This window comes from Myotis lucifugus, unplaced genomic scaffold, assembly GCF_000147115.1.
Source record: "Myotis lucifugus unplaced genomic scaffold, Myoluc2.0 scaffold_18, whole genome shotgun sequence".
In the NCBI taxonomy this organism is placed as follows: domain Eukaryota; kingdom Metazoa; phylum Chordata; class Mammalia; order Chiroptera; family Vespertilionidae; genus Myotis; species Myotis lucifugus.
In genome coordinates, this window is record NW_005871066.1 from 10699348 (window position 1) to 10723154 (window position 23807).

The window sequence follows — 23807 nt, forward strand, 5'->3', positions numbered from 1 at the left end:
TTTTTTCCTGAAACATGGTAAACCCTTTTAATCTGCTATTTATATCTATGAATACTGTTTGTGTTCCATTTGTTTTTAAGCCCTCTGCAGAAATGCCAACTACCATCCTCTGGTAATTATTTCCCATTTCCATATCTAACATCTCTTAATTTTTATCTCTCAATATAGCTACATATATATTATTTTTAATAAAACAATAGTTTATATTTATTAAGGACTCACCATATGCCAGGCACATGGCTTATTTAAATGAATCTTCATAAGAAACTTTTTAAGATGGATTTTGTTATTTCCCATTTTGAAGTCGAGAAACTTGAAGCTCAAGAAGATACAATTACATGTTCAAGGTCATATAGCTTTAAGTGATGGAGTTATGAGGGGAAAAGGATCAATATGATCTTAGATCCTTTGCTCTTAACCACTATGCTTACTAAGAAGAATATGATATATATCATGAAACAGATAAGACTTGATGATACCAACAAATGCAAAGTAATATTTTCCCATAAAATCTATGCCAGAAACAGAATTCAATGTTTCTGTTCTAATCAGAGGATTTTCATATACCCTGCCCCCAAAATACTCAACTATGGCATTTCCCATCATGATGGACAAGAGATTTGGTAAAATCTGGGATAAAAGGTTTTGAGTGATTGAGGGTTCCTAACTGTGGCTCCACCCACATCCATTGTTTCTGCTACATGGCAGAGCAGTGTCTAGGCTAAGAAGCCCTTTTCCCACTATTTCGATTTTCCCTAAGTTCAAGTTGGATCTACACATTTACATGAAACTTTGCGACTTCCTCACAGATAGTTTGGTGGCTTTCTGCTTTATTAGATCTTGTCCTAAAAGCATTAACTACAGGAAAGGATACCTACAGGAAAGTTCATTAGTCAGTGTATCTATTATACTACTCTCCTCCTTGGATGTCCTGCTTCCTTACTGCCAGTTTGGAGAATTTAAATAGTTGACTTATCCAAGATTTAAAAGAAAAGAAGCACTTTGTTATTTCAGAGATGGTACTAGTAGCCTGTACTTAGAATAAGGGAGTGACACTCTTATCATGTTCAAGAAAACATCAAAAATGGACAGGCACACTTTAAACTCACAAGGTAAATTCCCTCGTGTTGGCAGTTTGCTCTGGTTCAAAGGGGTCTTCCCTAAGGAAGGCCCAGGAAGCGTGGACTAGTCACCAAGGTTACACTGAATTCCCTGAGAGACCAATTTGGAGACCTGGCTCCATCTTGTAATGGTACCAGGGACCTGCCAATCAATCTAGATTTCCAAGCTTGCCCTAGAAGTGAACCTGGTTGGACTGAAGTTGGCAGGAAACAGCAAGGTCTATATCTCCAGGCCATTCAGCACTATTTCTTTCAAAATTTCTGTGCTAAGTTTATAAAATTAAAGTCAGCAATCTCACCTGATCTGACTAGTTCCTGTTTCATAATTTAAGAGTAATACATTGAAATATGTGTTGGCATATTTAAGAATTGAACCACAAGCATAAAAAAACCAAACATTAACTGAACTCTTAGAAAAACTCAATTAAGAAAAAATGAAAAGGCAAATCACAGACTGGGAGAAAATATTCAAGGTCTACATATACATCAATAGACTGGTATAACGGATATATGAAGAACTCTCATAGGTGATTGCGGGGTAGGGGTGTGGAGGTGAAAGAGGGCATAGAGGGGATACATGGTGACGAAAAAAAAGTAAAATAAAATAATAAATAGGAAAAAGAAGTCTCACACCAAACTCTTAGACAAGATTTGAAAAGATATTTCACTAAAGAAGATATACTGGTGGCCAATAAGCACATTAAAAGATGCAAATCTGCCCAGCTGGCATGGCTCAGTGGTTGAGTGTCGACCTATGAACCAGGAGGTCCCAGGTTCGACTCCAGTCAAGGGCACATGCCCGGGTTTCGTGCTCAATCCCCAGTAGGGGGCATGCAGGAGGCAGCTGATCAGTGATTCTCATCATTGATGTTTCTATCTTTCTCTCCCTCTCCCTTCCTCTCTGAAATCAATAAAAAAACATGCAAATTAATGTCAGTTACAAAATAGTGATGGGGATGTAAAGTACAGCATAAGAAATATAGTCAATTGTGCCACAACAGCACAGCCAAGGGTTCGGTGAGCCTGAGGAAGGGCGGTGAAGGATTAAAGAAAAGACAAAGAGAATATAGCTGGGGCTCGGTGGACCTCCTGTGCCTGGATGAGGCCATAGAGAAGGATCCAGCCAGCAAGCTGAGGCTTTATTTTATAGTCAGAGAAGAACAAGGTAGTGGTCAACATAGTTACAATGTTCTTGTGAGTTTCACTTGTTTTGGCAGCACTTGCTGCACCTCCCACAGCCCATTAGCTACCTAGGAAGGATCTAGGGGGCGGCCATAAGGTCAAGCTTAATTAAGCTAAGAGGGCCTTGCCCTCTAAGCTGGGACTTGTTTGTGGCTCTGCCACAGGTCAATCGGAGGCTTAACTCTAGAGCCACTCCCTACAGTCAATAATATTGGGATAACTATGTATGGTGCCAGGTGGGTACTGGATATAGTGGGGGGAAATCACTTTGCTGAACACCTGGAACCAATGCAAGATAATACTGAAAATAAACTGTAATTGAAAAATTTTTGAAAATATTTTAAAGATGCAAATTAAAACAAGATACTGGCATACATCCATTAAAAGGTTATAATCAAAGGCAATGCTAAGTGTGAACAGAGATGTAAAGTGGAATTCTCATACATTGCTGGTAGGAATGTAAAACAGTACAGCCATTTTAGAAAACACCTTAACAATTTTAAAGAAGCTAAACATGCACTTAACCTATGTCCAAAAAATTCCATTCTGAGATATTTACCCAAGAAGAGTTAAAACATGTCAACGCAAAAACTTGTACATGAATGCTCATAGCAGCTTAATTCATAATAGCTAAAACCTGGAAGCAACATAAATGCTCAAGTGGTAGCAAATGTAGCACATCCATACAATGGAATATTATTCAGCAATGAAAAGAAATGGACTACTGATAAACAATAATTTTCATAAATCTGAAAAACATGTTCTGCAAAAGAGACATAAGACAACATGCTGAATATTTCAATTCTCTGAAATTTGAGAAAATGTCAACTGATCTATAAAAACAGAAAGTCATGGTTGCCTGGGTCAAGGGTGAGGGGAACCACTATAGAGGGGCAGGAGTAAAGTTTTGGGGGTGGTAGAGTCTATCTAAACTGTACACTTGAAATGAGTGCATTTTATTATATGAAAATTATAACCCAATAGAGCTGATATTTTTAAAAGACTAGGCTGAAAGGAAATTTCATGTGGGTAAGTTCCAAATTTTAGGGCAGTGCTGTGTCCACTTAACTTTCACAAGATGGAATTTTTACAAGAATTGAAGAAGCCACGGGCAAGTAAACTCTAGGTTTCTCGGTGAAAGGCAAATAAAATCTTAGCTATTTTTATTGCAAAGACAGGAAAATTTAGGAAGCATTATTAGTTTTTTTTTTATATGCGGATTTGTCCTTCTCAGAGGTTATGTAACACTAAGAAGACACTGCCGACAACTTGGAGTGGAAGTGAAATGTGTAACAGTCACTGTTTTGCCAACTGTCATAGAAAATGGGGAGGGTCAACTTATGTTAATTGACCCAGTTCCTCACAGGTGCAAGCTGATTCTTCAGAAAAGCCAATGGATGGTGTTAAGTATTCCAAGCAATGAGGTTTCTGTCATTACTTTAAAAATTGATTCCAAAGTAAAAAAATACTCCGATGAAGAGATGCTTTCCCAAGCATTCAATTTGAAATGCTCCTTTCCTTAAATTCTTCCTTTTCCTCCTACCTACGTGTCCCTTTGTGAGACATCAAGACCTGATATCCCTCCTTTTCCTATAAGGAATGGAGCTATATGTCTCCCTCCACAGATAAGCAGGGAAATAATACATTTTAACAATTAAGTGTGTTTTGCAAGAGGTAATCAGCATCTTACAGCACCCCATGATCCCTCTCAGTCATCTTTCCTAGAGATGGTTTAAACCAGGCACCTGAGAGGATGCTAGTGAGTCAGCAAATTCTTGCCTTCTGTCCTGATTAAACAAGGTATGGAACTTTACAAGATGTCACTATTAATTCAGTATTCTGCCACTCACAGCAGTTTGGGATATTTTCAACCTTCCTGCAGTCCCAACAAAGTTCGTTGGGAACTGAAAACCATCCAGATAGTTGGGGAAATGTAGCCAATTTGTGATTTTGTGTTTTTGACCTCACCAACAAAACATCCAACAAGAAAATTAAGATTTATATTATATCATATATCAAAATTTTAAAGTCATAACATGGGTATACTGCATACCAACAACAATGCTTTGCAGGACTCCTAGAACTTTCAAGAAAAAAATCTATATATTCTGAATTATAGATGTATAAATTTTATTGGTGAAATGACTAAAATAACATATTTCACCATATATTCTAGCAATGAGGAGGAGTGTAGCCACATCTCCCCTGCCAGCCCAAAGTAACAGAAATTGGCCTGCAGACACTTGGCCAACTTTACTGCCTTCTTGATGTCCACCAAGGAGTATGTTTCAACAAAAGCTTTCATAGATCAAAAATTCATTCTCACAAAGCAACTTTTCACAACCTCCAGCCAGTTCAGCCTCATCTCATCATCATGACAATCTACATTCAAGACAAGTAGCAGGGATATTACCAGGAGAATCAAAAGAAGAAAACTTCCAGTGTTATCCTTGCCCCTACTGGAAAGATGGCCGACTTCAGAGACCTCATCTAGCATCTCCCTTCCTGTGGGCTCTGGGCATTTGGTGATATACTAAAAAGTTCTACATGAAAACTTCCTTACACTTTATTCATTGAAATTATCTACCTGAAAATATTTACTTTTATTTGTGTATAGTCAGTTTTTCACACTAAAATGTAAATTTAATGAGAATAGGGTTTTGTTGAACACCTCCCATTCTACACCCCCCTCCCCAGAATCTAAGACAGAGGCTGACACATAAATATGTCAATAAACTATGTGTTGAATGATTGGATTAATCAATGAATAGTTGATTTTGTGCTGTCCTTACATCCTGCCACCAACAGTATTGTTTGTGTCCTTTCCCACATCCAAAATCATGAATCCTACATATTAACCAGTAGTTCCCAAACTTTAATCTGCACAGGGATCACCCCATGTGCTGTAAAGATGCATATTCCTAGGCCAAGCCCTATAGATTCAGATTCAGTAGTGTAGGGATAGCACCCAAGAATCTGCATTTTACCTAGTATTCCAGATGATGCTGGAGCCCTTTGGAGAACAGTGAGCTAGGGGGTAAATGATGGAAACAGTTTAATATGGAAAATGAGTGCAGGTAGCTACGATAATAGTAAGAGAATGCCAGATGCTAGAGAACTGTAATAATACAGTCCCTGGAAAATAAAGTGGCATAGAGGTTGGTCCCCAGAGACCCATTATTGAAGTGGATAATCCAGGATAGTGTCTGTGAGGTTTCCTTTGCACCCATTGTTTCTACCAAATTTATTTTTCTGGGATCAAATCTTGCAAATCTAAATGTTGTCAAAATTTCATTCTTCTGTGAACTCTTGGCCAATAAGAAATGTAACCATGTGTAATTTTGAGTCTTGTTAGTTTTATGTTACTTTGATTACTTTCATCAAGTCCAATTTTTCCCAGGCCAAGTTTTACAAATTTCAATTTTACCAAACAGATTTGGTTTTACAACCAGTTTGCCAAACATATCAAATTTTACCTGTGCAGTATTTATCATCTTCATTTTTAATTTGCATTATTATTTGTATAGATGAAATTCATTATGAACGGAATTTAAAATCAACTAATAGTCCATATTTATTGTTTGAAGTAAAAAGCATTAATAAGGCAAAGAAATATTATCTGAATGACAGGTGGGGTCAAAACATTCTGCTCTCAATTCTACTAGTTCGTTGAAGATGCAAAACACACACACCAATTTCCTGATTATCATGTGCCTAGCACTGTGCTAGGACCCAGTGACACAAAAAACACACAAAGTCTGTACTATGTGGCTCACCGTCTGGTGAAGGAACCCATACTTCCAGTGGGCTCCAAAATTATTTGCAATAACAGTAGTCCCTTTGACACCCTTCACATGTTACCAAAACCATCCATCAAGGCAGGGCTCTCTCTGTGTGTGTTTCTAACACCCCAGGAACACCTACATAGTACTTCCTGTGCTGCATCTTAATTTCCATTTTTATATGTGTCTTCCACCCTCCATCCCTAGTCTGCAAAGAAACTTTAACATCCATTCATAGATAACAGAGTTATCATCCAAATCAACAAATATTCAAGACATGTTTCTTTCCAGATTGGGAGTTGAAAGGTAGGCAGGATATAACACACCATCAATAAATAAAAAGCAAAAATAATTTCAGAAATATTAAAAACATATATAATACTTTAGAATCAAGTGTTTCCTAGTTTCATCCAACTAAAAATTCATTTATCTCAAAATTTTTCCTGAAATGTGACAGCTGCTGTGCAAATAAGAATGACTTTTTTCCTGTTATTTCTAAGTAAAATTCAATCACCCGTTGTCTTGAAAAATTTGCTTAAAGAAAAATGTACCAAATGGATACACTATTCCATTAGATATTTGGTGGAAAGGGCTAGTCAAGTAAGTAGAACATGTTGGGTTAACAAAGTTCACCAGCATTATTTATTGTGGGACCTCTCGGAACCTATACTAATGTTCATGTGCTTTATGAATCTTTAGTAGAGACCTAGGATATGCAGCATTTCAAAAACTTATTTGCCTATGAAACTGCTTTTTTTTTTAAAGTATCTCTTGGGAAAACTTTGGGAAATTCATGTTTAAGCCATAGACATTTTTCTTTACTTAGAAGTATGGTCAATGACAGGCACCAAGTTTTTATTTTGATTAATTTATTATCCCACCATTCACTGGATGATGTATAATAAAATCACAACCAGCTGATCCTAAATATAGAATTCGAACAGAATCCTGGGAACATTAAAGTCACAGATGAATCAAGAACTATACTAATACTAAGATGCAAGTACCAGATTTACTGCCCCTGTTGGTCCCAAATCAACATCATATATTCAGAACTGCAACCCTGAATTTCAGTCTCACAGGCTCCCTGACCAGAAAATGACAAGAGCCTAAAAGTTAACGTATATGTAAGAAAGTAGCTTCCTCACCAGCACACAGGCTGTTAGAGGCTGGATTATGTTGTAGGTGGACATGTACCTCCGGCTACCAGACTGAAGTCATGTTTAGGTCCTAACAACTGCAGCTGAATTCAGACTGTTTTTAATGGCTGCTTGGAATAGCAGCAAATTATCAATAAAGAGGCAACAGTTCCTAAAGGGCTAGATTTTTCTTAAATGGACTGTAACTTTCACTGAAAAGAAAAACAAATTAGCCGGCCATTAACAATCCACCCACCTAAAAATGTTATCCTCTCTGAAGTTCCCAATGTGAAGTGAGATCATCTGGGTCCAGACTTTCGGTCTGCATAAATCTGTCATGGAAAATATATATCTCCTACATGCATATTTATACAATGGGGGAACACTCATAGGTTATGTATGCTATGTGCATATCCCAGACAGTTCACATTTGTTGGTGGTGTTATTATTGTTGCAACACTATTTGTTTAAGTAAAATTATGGACTTATATATTCTTTTTTCTTACTTTTTTCTTTTTATTTATTTATCTATCTATCTATCTATCTATCTATTTATTTTACATAAAAAATTGCTGAATGAAAGTAGCCCAGAGCTGGTATTTCAGCAACGACCCAGGCTCCTACTAGCTTTTTGCTCCCTGTCCTTAGGGGATGAGTTCCAGCCATCACATTCAAGTTTTAGGCAGGAAGAAGGGAGAAGATGAGGAAGGACTCCATCTGTCACGTGAACCCCCTTTTAAAGGATCTTTCCTAAAAGTCTCTCCCAACATCATTCACTTACATGCCATAAAAACTACCTGTCCTTGTGTGCTATGAAAGCTAGGAAATACCTTTTGTAGCCAATTGTCCTCAATAACACTGGGGAAGTGAGTAAGGAAGCAAGGAAGAATGGATACTGGGTGGGCAACTTGCAATCCCTATCAGAGCCACTACTCAGGCAGGAGAGATCACTATCAAAACCTCAACCATGGTCCTAACCGGTTTGGCTTAGTGGATAGAGCGTCGGCCTGCGGATTGAAAGGTCCCAGGTTCGATTCTGTTGCAGGCACATCCCCAGTAGGAGGTGTGCAGGGGGCAGCTGACTGATGTTTCTCTCTCATCGATATTTCTAACTCTCTATCCCTCTCCCTTCCTATCTGTAAAAAAAATCAATAAAATATATATATATACATATATATATATATTTTTTTTAAACCCTCAAACATGGACTGCAGGGAAGAAATCCTGTGAGAGGGGGCCAACAGTCCACTGGCATTGCAACCAAAGCCTGTTTGGTACTTCTCAGCTCTACTCTAGGTTTTCCACTTCCACCTATGATAAGGCGGGAGACGGGGACTGGGACGTGTTTTTAATACACATTCCTAGCTGTTGTTGTTTTTATTTCTGTAATTTAAAAAAGCAATCCTGTGCTTGTTAGACGGGAAGGAAATCCCTTGGGAGTTCATCTCCCTGTTCCAGCCCTAGGCTCACCAATGTTACAGCCCATTCTCCCAGGAATCTGAGCCGCCTTCCTCCTGGTCAGAGACCCTCTGCCCAGTGACTGAGGGTGGGAGGGAGGGACTCAACGGCTGTCTTGGGGCGCTGACTCAGGAAGCTAGCCAACAGCTGTGTGCGCTGAACACAACTTGGAGCAGACTGTGCGGGTGGGGCTCAGACTCAGCGGGTCCCTGTCGCCTCTCCTACTTCACAGGACACAAAAATGGCAAAGAACCTGGGCTGCCTGACCCCAGAAGGGGCTGACACGTCAGCCACAGTCAACTATTAGGACTGTCCTCTGGACTTGGCTAAGCAAGCCTCTGGGGATGCAGAATATAGGCATCTAATTACATCAGCTCCTCCTCAAATGTAAGCAGTGTGCCCTCGAGCCTGGGGCGCAGGGGACTCAGAGCCTAACCCCGTCCAGCCCTCAAGCCACTAGAAACACTGTGCACTAACAGATGGAAGAGGCTCCTTCATGCTCAGAAAGCAACAGCCACAGGTGAACTGCCACAGTTACACGAAGTGGCCTAGATCTCGTAACAGCTGCCTTCCAAGGTTGGGCCAAGTCCAGACATCAGGCTGATGCAAGACCAGAAAGAGAACTTCTCCCTGTGGAAGAAGTTCTAAATCCAGCTATGGAGGCCTTATACAGCACCCCACCTGGTCAGCCACTGGAGGGCGCCACAAGGAGCAGCTGGTGGGACAGAGAGGCTGCCCCATGGCCACAGCCTCTCCAGGGCTCCAAGCTCTGTGGGCTCCTACCAACCAGCTCCCACTGCCCCTTCGTGCTATGGGGACAATGGCTCCCTACTATCTTGTCCCTGACCTCTGTCCGCCCCATCCCTGAAAAGCCCTGCATTAAACACTCTAGTTAAACCCTCGGCAGAAGGAAAACACCAAACCTGATGTCACAAGACCTTTAGTTGACATGCACCCCACCTGGCCTTGCCCCCGTGTGGGGTAAATGATAATAAATACACATCTACACAGTACAGTTATGTACAAAACACTTCTCTTCAATCAACAGGCAGCAATCTTCTCACCCAACAGACCTGTATCATCATAGATGTCACCATGCTATTGAAGGCCCTGGACTGAATGCGGTCCTCTGGGTTATAGAAGGGGTTACACATCAATCTGTGTAGGAGTTGTGCAGTTTCTGGAACATACTACGGATCTCGTCACGAAGTGCTGTGTTGGAAGAATCCACCACCATAACAAACTTCACCTTGGAGTTGGTCACGTAGCCATATACCTGTAGTTTCCTGTGGGGTACAGCAGGCCCAGGTATAGCTCCCTCTGGTCCACCAGGGCCTTCCCCATTGCAGAGATCTTCTCATCCACCACGCCCAGGGACGTGTGCACCATGTAGTGGGACTTCAGCTCATTCTCCGTGGGGACACTCCTTGGCGATCACCGCCAGGCACACCGCCATCTTGGGAGGCCCCTTATATATTCTTGTAAGTATCCCAAATTTCCACTTTCAAATTCTAAGCATAAGAGCACCATACAGCCGACTGAGGATTATGTATCCATGTTGTATAGCATCCACATTGTGACTTACTGGATAAAAAGAAAATTATCTAATTTCTCAGTCGGAGAAAGTCATGGTAATATCAACACTCCAGAATTTGCAAGTTAATCAATGAACAAGTCCAAAGTGAAAACAGTGAACTACATTCTGAAACTTGGAGAACTAGAAAGCAATTAAAAAACAGGAGAGACATAATCAACTAGAAAACACAGACTGAACCTTGCCCAAGGCAAGAGGCTTGTAGACACCCTGCTTGCAGCCAGTTCTTTCTGCTCACCAGCATGTCCTGACTCTCATTTTATTTCTTTGTTGCTGCTTCTACCAAGGCCCCATCCCCCACCTCCTCTCCCCACTCCCAGCCTCAGCATCCCCGTCCACTTCCCAGACACGGTGTGAGTGTGCACATGTGTGTATGTGTGCATGTGTGTATTGTTTTGTTTTGCTTTTCTTTGCATAGCTTTTCCACAGACCAACAGTCCTATGGTTCCCATGACGATACCTCACACCTTTCAAAAGAAACTGGACAGAGGTTTTAACCAAAAGGAAAATGTTATTCAAATCCAAATTGTCCTGCTGAGGAAAATAAAGTGCAGGACCCACAGCAATTGTTTGCTGAAACCTCCTAATTCAGCCTCCTAAATTCCAGGGTGCACCCAAATCACGCACACACCCCATTAATGAGCTGACAGCTTCATTCCACACTGCTCTCTACTGATAAACAACCTTAGCAAGAGCACTAGATGCCCAATGAAAGGAAAGCTGGGTTCATAGGCAAGAAACAATAGCCAAAGAATAACAGTGACAGATTCTCAATGCTTCCAGGCAAAAACTTAAAGTTCAGAAGCACAAGAAGAAAGTAAGACTGGGGTATATAGCTACTTCTAGTTAAAGGACCATTACATACATGCAATTTTTATCCTGTGTCTTTAGATAAAATAATAATAAAATTACTGTGAGATACTCCCCCCTCCTTAAGTCCCAGTAATCCCTCAGCAACAGCCACTTTTATCTGCAAGTCACACATAATTTTATTTACCTGGGTAGCCCAAAACAATACAAATAAACCAAAATACGCACACTTTTTTTTTTACTAATACTGCATGAATAGATCTAGAATTCCTAAGTTGGAAAACACACATCCATTATACTGATGTTTCCAAATCCACTCATTTTAGCTTCGGTCATCAATAAGACTGTAGTCTCCCTCTTCTGCCTGCTTAAAATCTGATCATTCGTGTCCCAAAGCCATCAACAGCCCATTTTATCTGACGCAATATTAATACCAGATAGGAGTCAAAACTGAATCCCATCTTAAGACACAGAAGCTTAAGTGTAACAACATACTAATTATTTAATTTAAAAATGGGAGAAAAAGAAAGATGTGTACTCAGGGTACAAGTTCAACGCAAAGCATCTCATTCCTAAGCTGTAAATAAAAGAATTGCTCTGACATTTATAGCCTATAAGATAAGCCCCTCAGAACTCACCACCGAAAATGGTTCTAATAATCAAATGCATTATTTGTGTGCAGTAAAAGTAGAAACTTTATAAAATCTCTCAAAAATAAGAACGTCTCTCTGGTAGTTTAGTTTGATCGTGAGAACCCAGCTAAATCACCCCAATATAAGTAATCCACAAACTCCACAGCAAAATTAAACCACTTCTCAGATAAAGTTTAACAGCAGAATAATGGAGCAAGAGGGCCCCATGCAGTCCAGACTTCATTACATTCGGAAAACATGCTCAGGACACTCATAATTAAGCTATAAAGTACTGTCATAAATACATAATTAACAACCATCCACACTTAGCAAAATAAATGGAAAGAAAAGCCCTATATTCGGCAGTGCTGGCTGTTTGATTTATTTGTTTTCTCTTTGCTGGCTATTTTACAAAATTCAGTAATCTGCAAATGGGCTCACCCATCTCTAATACAAATTAGCTGGGTTCTCATTTCTGTTTCATTTTCTCTGTATTATATTTACTGAATTTCTAGGAATGACTCTATATCAAGAATGTGGCCAAAACCATGACCATAAAATGTATTAATATAGGCAAGCAGAAGGAGATAACTTTATATTAAAATGATAGCAGAAACCCTTCCTATGGAAGTATGAGGCACAGCTGGTATAGTTAGGGAAATTACCCCTTATTTGTGAAGCCAGTTGTGAAGAGAGCAAAGGAAAGCCCTCAATGGGGTGCTTGGCAAGATAAACTAGGTCGCTTCCTCTGAATGAGACGAGAGCTGCACATGCCAACCTGGTCTACGGCCCAGTCACTGTAGAATTTTTTCCCGACTGCATCTTTTGCCATCATCCTGGATAACGTTCAGCTGAATTTACTTCTATAAAGATTGATTGAGCATCTCTATGTGCCCGACAGCATACTAAGCGCTAGGATATCAAAATAAGGCTCATTGGACTCAAGTCCAGCACTCTGTCTCCCTCTTCTACAACCTTCTCAAAAAGAGAATGCAATTCCTACTCCATTTCAACCACTCGCAGGTATTAGTACATCTTTTCTGGGTATTGTTTTACCGCCTGCATGTCCAAAACTTCCTTTCTTCCCATGCTAGTCTGCTTTGCCCTGCACTGCTCTACTCCAGTCTTCAGTGAAAAGGGAAAGTGTGGCCCAGCCAGGGTGGCTCAGTAGTTGAGTATTGACCTATGAACCAGGAGTCATGGTTCGATTCCCCGTCAGGGCATATGACTGGGTTGTGGGCTCAATCCCCAGTGGGGAGTGTGCAGGAGGCAGCCAGTCAATGATTCTCTTATCATTAATGTTTCTCTCTCTCTCTCTCTCTCTCTCTCTCTCTCCCTCTCCCTCTTTGAAATCAAATATATATTTTTTAAAAGATGGGGGTTAAAAGATGGGGGTAGGGGGAAAGTGTGCTCTCAAAACCAGAGGAGAGCTGACTTACCCCTGGTCCCCAATTGGTTCATCCTCATGCAAATGAGGACTCCAAATCCTCACATTTTGATTGGTCCAAAAGTCACTGTTCCAAAAGTCACTGTTCTGATTAGTCAGAATGGAGCTGCTTTGATTGATTCAGTGAAGAAGCTAATGATTGAATGTGGAAAGCTCAGTCCTATTGGTTGAAATAGGATCCCATGAATTTCTTTATAAGAGCTGGCTCAATTTCTTTATAAGAGCTGGTTCAGTGCAGAAGGAAGTATTTCACTTCAGGCTTCTCCCTGAAGTGCAGTTTTCATGTGAGTTCCCTGTGTAGAAATGGCTGCTAGGATTTGTTTTTATTTGTTTATATTTTTGTGTTGTTGTTAATCCTCATCAGAGTGGGGAGGTGGAAACATTGATGTGATAGAGACACATCAATTTGTTGCCCCCCCCCGCCCCGGTACCCCAACCAAGAATCAAACCCAGGACCCTTTAGTGTGCAGCTGACACTCTAACCACTGAATAACATTGGCCAGGACTATTTTAGCCCAGTTAGCCACTGGGAGCCCTTTTTAGTGGTATCTTCTTTCTCAGTGTTCACACTATAGTACCCAACTTAGGAGTAACTCACCCCCATGGTAAATGCCGGGGTGGCACTTCCATGACCCTGAGGGTGAGTGCCAGTGGTGCCTCAATTACCTCATCCTAGAGCCAGCACTGCCAGATAGTATTGCCCCATCAGCCTGGATCCCCAAGTGCAGATGGTATCAACATGAAGCCACCCTGCCAGCCACATGGACATGTAATGAAAGAAGTAAGTTGTGGTTAAATCACTGAGGTCCTAGGAGTTATTTGTTACTGCAGCAATAACCTCCTGACATACAGCCATCTTCCAACATTACAAATTAGAAACAACTTAAATTTTAATCCTCACATTTTGGTTGGTCCAAAAGTCACTGTCCTGATTGGTCAGAATGGAGCTGCTTTGGTCGGTGAAAAAGCTAATGGAGATATAGCAGGCAGCTCCGACTGAATGTGGAAAGCTTCAGTCCTATTAGGAGGCAATTACATTCTTTTATAGCGCAGAGGAAAGAGCATGAGCTTTCCTTCTGCTAGACAGACCTGGATCTGTATTCTAGCCCTAACACTTACTAAGTGACTTGATGTAATTTATACTAACTCCTCAGTTATCATTGTTAAATATTACTAACTATATCCTTCCACACTTTTTTTCAGAATTAAACAAAACTACTTAGGCAAAGCTCCTGGCACAACATTTGACCAGAAAGCCTGGCAATGGGTCATTTTTATCATTTATTGAGTTCACTAATTCCAACCTCCTTTGGAAGGACAACCTGAGGCTTAATTTTACACAGTGCCTCAGAGGGTCCCCACAGATGGAGCCCGGTTGTCCACAGGTTACCCATCCCAGAAACACATCCACCATTGGCTTTTCTCTTTCATTTTCCTACTCTCCCTGCTCCCTCACTTTTATTTTTCAGAGGCATCTGCCCAAAGTCATCTATTTTAAAAATCAAGACAGTTATATATCTTGAAATCACAATGGTCTCTCTCATTACTCCAAGATTTTCTTGCTACTTTGGCCCCATTACAAACATGCATTTAAGCATCAAATCTAAATTGTTTTAGTAGAAACCTATTTTGTGAGTCAGAAATGAAGATCATTACCTCCAGACCCTCTGTCTGTTATTAATAATGCCTTATACTTTTGTGGCACCTTTCCTTGAGAAGCACAAAATGCTGCCTATACATTATCTCATTAATTCTCATGGCAGCCCATGAGGTAGCAGAAGGCCACGGGCTGTTATTACCCATCTCACCCTTTCCCCTTAGTGTTCACTCTCAAATGGAAAAGTTCAAAAGCAATTTAAAAATTAAAGCTGCTTTACCAAAATCAATCATGAGAGATTTTCCAGATGCTATTTAGAATGTACCTTAAGAATGTACAACAGTTATTCCAGGCCCTTCATGACAACACAGATTAAAGTAACAACAAAAATCAATAGAAATCTATAAATGAAATCAATATGTTCTGCAAGAAGGCTCCTGAAACAATGGAAACAAAGTTACTCTGTTTTCCTACCAGCCCAAAAAGAGAATGACATTATCATGGCTTAGAGGAGAGGTTGGCAAACTTTTTCTGCAAAGAACCAGATAGAAAATATTTGAGGCGCTGTGGGCCATATGGTGACTGTTGCAACTATACAACTCTGCTTTTGTAGCACAAAAGCAGCCACAAATAATACATAAATGAACCAGTGTGGGTGGGTTCCAATAAAACTTTATTTATGGGCATTGACATTGAATTTCATATTATTTTCAGATGTCATGAAATATTCTTTTTTTTTCACCACACACACACAAAAAAGTAAAAATCATTCTTAGCTCAGTTTTTGTGCAAAAGGCAAGAGGTATTTGGCCAGCAGGCTATAGTTACCCGATCATTAGCTTAGAGGCCAAAATGGGGATTTTTGAATCTTCAAAGCATCTGGACCTCCACATTTTCACTCTCCGAAGTCTTTCTGCAAATTATTTCCTTGTGTACATCTCGGGCAAAAATGCATGTAAATGTATATACACACACAGGAATGAAAGCACTTAATTAAAAAAAAAACCCACTGTGGAAATCAACCTTCCCTACAGCTGAAAACACAATGAATAGAAAGCCTGGATTTTATCAGCAAGTCTGTCACTGCATTTATACTTCAGGGCCTGCTGATCCATCCTCAGCAAACACAGAAATAGGGGGCTCATCTTCAAGTCCAGTTAGCTCATCCCTGGTCCCTCTGCCCCTCCCATTCTCTGAGATGTTCCTGGATACCTCCACCTGATTAATTCAATAAACACGCATTAAGGTCTTGCTCTATGCCAGGCCCTGTGCCAGGCATCATAAAGTATGACAAGTGTGACTACAGACATATGGGCAGTGTACAGTGAGCACAGAGAAGGCATGGTGAACTGTGGAACAGAATACTCGGAGGCAGGCTCCAAAGCCGGGGCTATGCTTAAACTGTGTTTTCTAAGAGAACAAAAACGCTTTACGTGAATTTCTGGCCATTACCCAGGTTTTCTTATCTGGAAACTTCTCTGGATCACCCTGTGTTCTTTAAAACTGTAGGTGTCCTAGGCTCCATTTCCTGGTGACCAGCTGCTATGGTCTGAATGTTAATGTTCCCTCGAAATGCATATGTTGAAATTCTAAACCCAAGGTGATGGTAATTGAAGGTGAGGCCTCTGGGAGGTGCTCAAATCATGAGACTGGAGCCCTCAGGAATGGGATTAGTGCACTGAAAAAAAAAGACCCCAAGACCTTCCTAGTCCCTTCCACCACATACGGACACAAGGAAAAGTCTGTGACCATGAAGAGAACCCTCACCCAACCATGCTGTCACCCCCATCTCAGATTTCTAGCCTCCAGAATTGCGAGCAATAAACGTCTGTGTTTATAAATACCCAGTCTGCGGCATTTTGTTATGGCAGCTCAAACAGACTCAGACATTAGCTCTGCGGCTAAAAACCCTAAAATCCCTTGTTTGCAAGGAGCAATGGAAAATGACAAGGTTTGAGGATCAGATGTCCTGGGTTTGAAGTCAACCCTGTCACTTACTCTCTGTGTGACCTTGGGCAAGTTAGTCACCTTTCTGAAGGTTAGTTTTATGATATAACACATACCTCACAAAATTGTTTAAAAAAAATGAAATCATGCCCTGGCTGGTTTTGCTCAGTGGATAGAGCGTCAGCCTGCAGACGGAAGGGTCCCAGGTTCGAATCCGGCCAAGGGCACATGCCCAGGTTGCGGGCTCAATCCCCAGTAGGGGGCATGAAGTAGGCAGCAGATCGATGATTCTCTCGCATCACTGATGTTTCTCTCTCTCTCTCTCTCTCTCTCTCTTTCTCTCTCTCTCTCTCTCTCTTTTCCTCTCTGAAATCAATAAAGAAATGTATTTTTTAAAGAAATCACATGTAGAGAGTGGCCAGCACATCTTAGACATCTAACATATCACCCCACACTCATAAATAATTGCCTTTCAATAGGTGTCCTCTAGGGACCGGCGAACCTGAAACATGGGTCCTAACAGTGGCCCTTTGAACATTGTGTGAGGCCATTGGAAGACACATTTGGGCAGGACTATTCTTCCATAAACATAAAGCTACTCTTATGTTCCCATGTGCAGGACTCGGGAACCCGAATAAGTCAAAGGATCCCTTAGATGTATAAGTTGAATGATTCAATTTCGTGGAAAGAACCACATCAAATTATACTTAGCCTTTTAAATATATATTTACTGAGTCATTAAGGATGGGAACATTCACACCTCAAGAAATTAATTTTGTCTAAAATATGTTTTTAAAGGCTAAAATCATCTATATATGAAATCAGCACACATAGTGGTTAATAGTCATTTTTAAATTTTATCCTTAATTTGTAAAAGTGCCATAAATGAAGTTCAACATAGGACCTCCCAAAGATGCTTTCAGTTATCTGAAGTCCCACTTACGCCAAAAAATAGGTCCTTCCTTAGTGACTTCAAATACTTAATGTTGCTGAAATGATGTCCAAGGAGAATTCTCTGTCACGTGCTGTTTCCAGGTGAGAAGGAAGAAGCATGGACGTAAACAGGACACTGCGCGCTGGCCCTCCCTGTGCAGCTCCGCACATCGGCTCTGAACGTCTGCCCCGCGTAGCCACTCCCAGGGAAGGTCCGTTCCACTCCCCGGCTCCAGGGCACTGTCAGAGCCCATTTTCTTGGTGATCCATAACTCTAGTTGGGAATTCATCTATGTCTGTCAGTAGCCACAAATTTGAAAAACATTTCTCTAAACTGTCACTGCTGTAAAAAGATCATTACGCTGACATCCACCGTCAGCCGAGCGCGAGCTCATGCTATACACAGAGGAAAGGCCCCACATATCACAGTTCCCAATAAAGAGCAAGTCTGAGCAGCATTTATGGAGAAAAGAGCCATGGCAATAAAATATTCCCAGGAACCCAAGCACAGCAGCCAAGCTAAATCTCGGGTTTCTTTCTGACAGGCCAGAGATTCATGACCGTCTTCCCAGCAGGCACACGGGAAACAAAAGCTCCCCGCATTTGAAGATCTCCATCGAGGGCTCTGTGAAAGCCACCAATCCTGTATTAGCTTTACTACTCAATATACTTCCAAACTGTCTAAGCAAAGCCTGCCTGTGCCCTCCCATTATAAGCTGGGGATTCAGAACAATAGGTTTGAACAATGTCTATCTCAAGCGTATAAGGCCTGAGGCTGTCACTTGTCAAGGACCTGAATCCCCAAAGGTAAACACACTAAACTGGCCTCTTAAATGACACCCTACTGACTCATAATGAGAGGTGGGTTCCAATCTTGAGCCCATAGCAGTCAGCTTTGCAGAGCGCTGTTTAATGACAGTTACATTTGATTATTTTTTTTATTAGAAAAAATATACATAACATAAAATTTGCCATTTTAAAGTGTACAATTCAGTGGCAGTAGTACATTCGCAATGTTGTGCAGCCATTACTACTATCCAGTCCCAGAATATATACATTATCCCCAAACAGAAACCTCTACTCAGTAAGCAGTCACTCCCCATTTCCCACTGCCCCCAGCCCTTGGCAACCGCAAATCTGCTTTTTGTTTCTGTGGATCTGTCTATTCCACATATGTGGAAATAGAGCCATATAACACGCAACAGCTCGTATCTCTGATTGAGTCCCCTCTGCCATTGCTGTAAGTTACCTGATCCCATTATTAATATAACCTGCCCTCACCCTAATGTCAGGTCTGGTCTATGAGAGGTGTGATGGTATATTTTACATGCCACTTGGCTAGGCTATGGGCCCACTATTCAGTCAAACATTAGTCTAGATGTTGCCATACGGGCACTCTGTAGATGTAATTAAAGCCCACAATTAGAAGGATGACGTTAAGAGCAAAACTGAGGCTTCCCTGACAATCAAGAAGATGAAATTTCACCTACGATCAGCAGCTTCAGCTCATGCCCAAGAGTTCCAGCTTGCCCTTCCTGACAGCCTGCCCCCACAGATTTCAGACTTGCCCAGCCAGTCCCCACAATTGTGTAAGGCGATTTCTTGGAATAAATCTCTTAATATATATCTCCTATTGGTTTTGTTTTTCCAGTTGAACCCTGACTGATACAGGAAGGAAGAAAAGGCTTGAATACATAGTATCCTGCTTGTTTCTCATCCACTGAAGGTGGCTACCTGAGATTTAGTACTTACAGAGCTTTAAAGATGCCCCCTCTTCAATGGTAGTTTCAGATAGTCATTGACACAGATGCCCTAGTCAATAACTATTACTTGCCATTAAGAGGAGGAAAAAGGCCTGATTAATGACTAGAAATTAAAGAGTAGAAGATTTTAGTTCAATACAAGAAGGACTTTCTAATAACCAGGCATATCTAAAATTTTATAAACAATGTATTTTTCTGTTAAACAAAACTTTACTTGTATAAAGTGACATTTCACTTCAATCACTGAAAATTTAGAACCCGAATTGAGATGTATTTTCATTGTTAAATACGTATGGGATTTTCAAAACTTGGTATGGAAAAAATATGTATATAAAACATCTTATTAATAATTGCTTTATCAATTACATATAGAAGTGGTAATAATTTATATTTATCAAATTAATAAGTGCATTGTTAAAATTAATTTCACCTCTTTTTACCTTTTTAATCCGGCTACTAGAAAATTTGAAGTTGCATATGTGGCTTGCATTATATTTCAAATGGACAGTGCTGGTCTAGAGAAATGGGAACACTCTGACCATGACCTTCAACCTCTGAACTTAAACACAGAATAGCAGTAGAAAAAGTTCAACTAACAAGCATATGAAAAGATCATTTTTAAACATTAAAAATTTAGAGAAATGCAAACTAAAACATACGTACACATACTTTACACATATAGACTGACCAAAATTAGAAAATTAGAAAAATGAGAAAACTAGAAGTTTTCTCAGTGGGATGCGGAGGATACAGGGGTGCTCCTGCACAGCTGGCAGACATGTGGACAGGAGCTGCCAGCCTAAACAGCAAGCTCACCCAATGCAAAGTTAGCATATGTGTGCCCTGTGGCTCAGCAATTCCCAAACAGTCCTACATAGGTTCACCAAGAGAGGTGAACAAGATGTTCACTGCAGGGCTATTCAGCATGGTGGGGATCTAAAAGCAATGTGGGTGCCTGTCACCAGATGAATGTGGTGGGTACTATTCGGAGTACTGTAACAATGGACCAGAAGTACATACAGCCACATGAATGGGTCTTCAAAACCTAGTGCTGCATGAAAAAAAATGTTTAAAATAAATAAACAGATAAGTAAAAGAGAAGTAAATCTATAGCAGAATACCATTTACTGAAATTAAAAATACAGGAACACAAATAAGAAAGATATTTTTATAAGAATTCATACATACAAACAAAAGTATACACATCAGACTTGTTATAATGGTTTGTCAATGGGTGAGGAAGACAATGGGAGTGGAAATGAGGAAAAAAGGGACTAACTAGAGAAAATAAATAAAAGGAGAGACACAGAAGCAAGCCTTGCTTTTCCACCTAATGGGGGCTCTGGACAAGTCACATAACCTCTTTGCGTTTTAGTTACATCATCCACAAATAACAAAATCTTCCTTGAAGGAGCATTAAGGAAATAAAGGTGCTGCGTATAGAGTTCCCGGCACAGCACTGTAAATCCCAGGGTTCCTTCAATGGAAACAACCATTATCAACTGAATTTTATGCAGGTTCACCCTTTGAAGCACATCCTTCCTGCTCTATTCGGCATGGGTGCTCATAGCTTATTTAACACCAGACTAATTGGATACCAATGAAGAAAATAAGGCACCATGCTGCAAATTTCAGGTAGCTATTTAGGATTATCCTTTATCTTATAGGAATTTCTCTCCCTCTGCAAATACTTCTTCCATCCAGCATCTGCTGTTTATTTGCATACAAATGAATAATTTACCACTGTATCTATTAGGAACACGGACCCAAACTAAGGCCTGAGGAAACATAAATAAAAAGGACTAATTCAATGACAGAATATTAAGAAGTTCTATAAAAAAGTGTGATCCCCCACACATTACCTTCCTCATTTAGTCTCATCTAATATGCAACATGGCACACCTTATTTCACTCCTCGTCAGTATAGTCACCTATAAGCTCAGGGAGTTTTAATATTGGAATTCCTCCAACACTGGTTACTGCCAAATATCTTACACTTCCTCACAGAATGGACTACAGTGTTATCGATATACACATTATAGATATATAGAGATAGGTATAGAGATAGGTATAAAATGAACAAAATGCCTGGTTTCCTGAACATGTCAGAGCTTTTAATGCATTCTCATAAATACATTGTAAACAGAAATCAGTCCATTTCAATCCATTCAGAGCATCTGAGGCATCCAGAGCTGTGGAGGGAAAACAGCCTTTCTGCATAGCCCTCACAGGCTCCCCACGGAAAGCTGGCACCTCCCAGCACAGAGGAGAGTCACCCTCTCAGCCTACCGCTCCAGGCTTTTCTACACTGTTTTTAAATGGGGAGGGGGAGCCCTACTGTTACTGGAAGATTAGCCAGGAGCAAGCGGCTGGTTCTATCTGGATCCCACCTACACCTACTGGACCCAGACTCTTGGCTGAAGACTTGGAGGGGGGCCCACATGATTCACCCTACACTGAGGGAAAGGAGAGAAAGCTGCCCCCCTGGAAATCAGGCTTAATATGCTCTGCCTTAAGGTCCTACCTCCTTTTAGATTACAAAATGCTCTGGTGAATACTAGGCAAAATCTCAACAGTGCCTAGTATAAGATTGTAAAGGGTGTTCAGGGTATAGGAACTCCAATTTTAAGGGAAAATTAGGAGGATTAGGTGGGGGAGTTGTGCTCACCAAAGGAGACATGCACTGTGTCTCAACTGTCTGGGAGACATATGGGCTACAAGGAAGGGTAGGATGCTTTGAGGCAAGACCTGCTTAAATTCAGCAGGGAAAGGGATTAGAGTGCTGGGAACAATAATGATAACAGGTCACATTTATGCAATTCTTATCATGGACTTGGTACTACACTAAGAACTTGACCTGTAAAGTATTTCACATGTAAAATGATTAGAATATAAACATAAAAGTAATAATTACATCTAGTAATTCATTTGTCTTCACAGTACAAGCAAAAGGGAGTAGTGATCTAGTTGTACTAGATTTTTAACGGAGAAAAGGAAAGCATAGACTTACAGGATGTGGAGACCTAGGGAGGAACAGTGCCACAGTCATGAAGGGAGGATGCATGGAAATTTGTAGGTATTGCCTTATGAGTCAAATCTTTCCTAATGTTAATGGCAAACAAGAGGGTGAATGTATCCTTATGGGGAGTCAATGTAGTTGCTATCTTTAAATTTTTAAATTTCACATATCTAGAATAAATATTCCAAAAATTTATATGGAACCACAAAAGACCCCAAATAGCAACAGAGATCTTGAGAAAGAAGAACAAAGTTGGAGGAATCATGCTACCTAATAGCAAACTATACTACAAAGCCACTATAATGAAAACAGCCCGGTACTGCCACAAGACCAGGCATATAGATTAATGGAATAAAACTGAGAGCCCAGAAATCAACCCATGCCTTTATGGTCGATTAATATTTGACAAAGGAGGCAAAAGCATACAATGGAGTAAAAACAGTCTCTTCAATAAATGGTGTTGGGAAAATTAGACAGACACATGCAAAAAAAATGAAAATAGACCACCTTCTTACACCACACATAAGAATAAACTCAAAATGGGTTAAAGACTGAAATGTTAGACTAGAAATAGAAATCCTAGAAGAAAATATAGGCAGGTAAATGTCAAACATTTCTCATAGCAATATTTTTTTCTGATCTATCTCCTTGGGCAAGGGAAACAAAAGAAAAAATATACAAATGGGACTACATCAAACTAAAAAGTGTTTGCACAGCAAAGAAAACCATCAACAAAATGAAAAAACAACTCAATGAATGGGAGAACATATTCGCTAATACATCTGATAAGGGGTTAATGTACACAATTTATAAAGAACTTATAAAACTTAACACCCAAAAAAACAAACAATCCAATTTAAAAATGGGTAAAGATCCTGAATAGACACTTCTCCAAAGAGGACAGACAGATGGTCAATAGATATATGAAAAGAGGCTCAATGTCACTAATCATCAGAGAAATGCAAATTAAAACCACAATCAGATATCATACCTATGAGAATGGCTATCATCAATAAATCAACAAACAACTGTTGGAGAAAAGGGAACTCTTGTGCACTGTTGGTGGACATACAGATTGGTCACTGTGGGAAGTAGTATGGAGTTACCTCAAAAATTACAAATGGAACTGCCTGATGATCCAGCAATTTCACTTGTGGGAATTTATCTGAAGAAACCCAAAACTCTAATTCAAAAGAATATATGCATTCCTATGCTCCTTGTAGCATTATTTTTAACAGCCAAGATTTGGAAGCAGCCCAAGTGTCCATCAGTAGATGAGTGGATAAAACAGTCATGGTATATTTTCACAGTAGAATATTACTCAGGCATAAAAAGAAAATTTTTACCTTTTGCAACAACATGGGTGGATCTGGAAAGCATTAT

General features: G+C 40.2%; 1 protein-coding gene and 1 pseudogene across 1 annotated transcript in view; both read right to left on the reverse strand.

Moving 5' to 3' along the window:
- Positions 1–23807, reverse strand: part of LHFPL3 (LHFPL tetraspan subfamily member 3) — a 455301-nt gene that overhangs the window by 413258 nt on the left and 18236 nt on the right. The window lies entirely within an intron of this gene.
- LOC102421533 lies at positions 9699–10138 on the reverse strand (annotated as a pseudogene).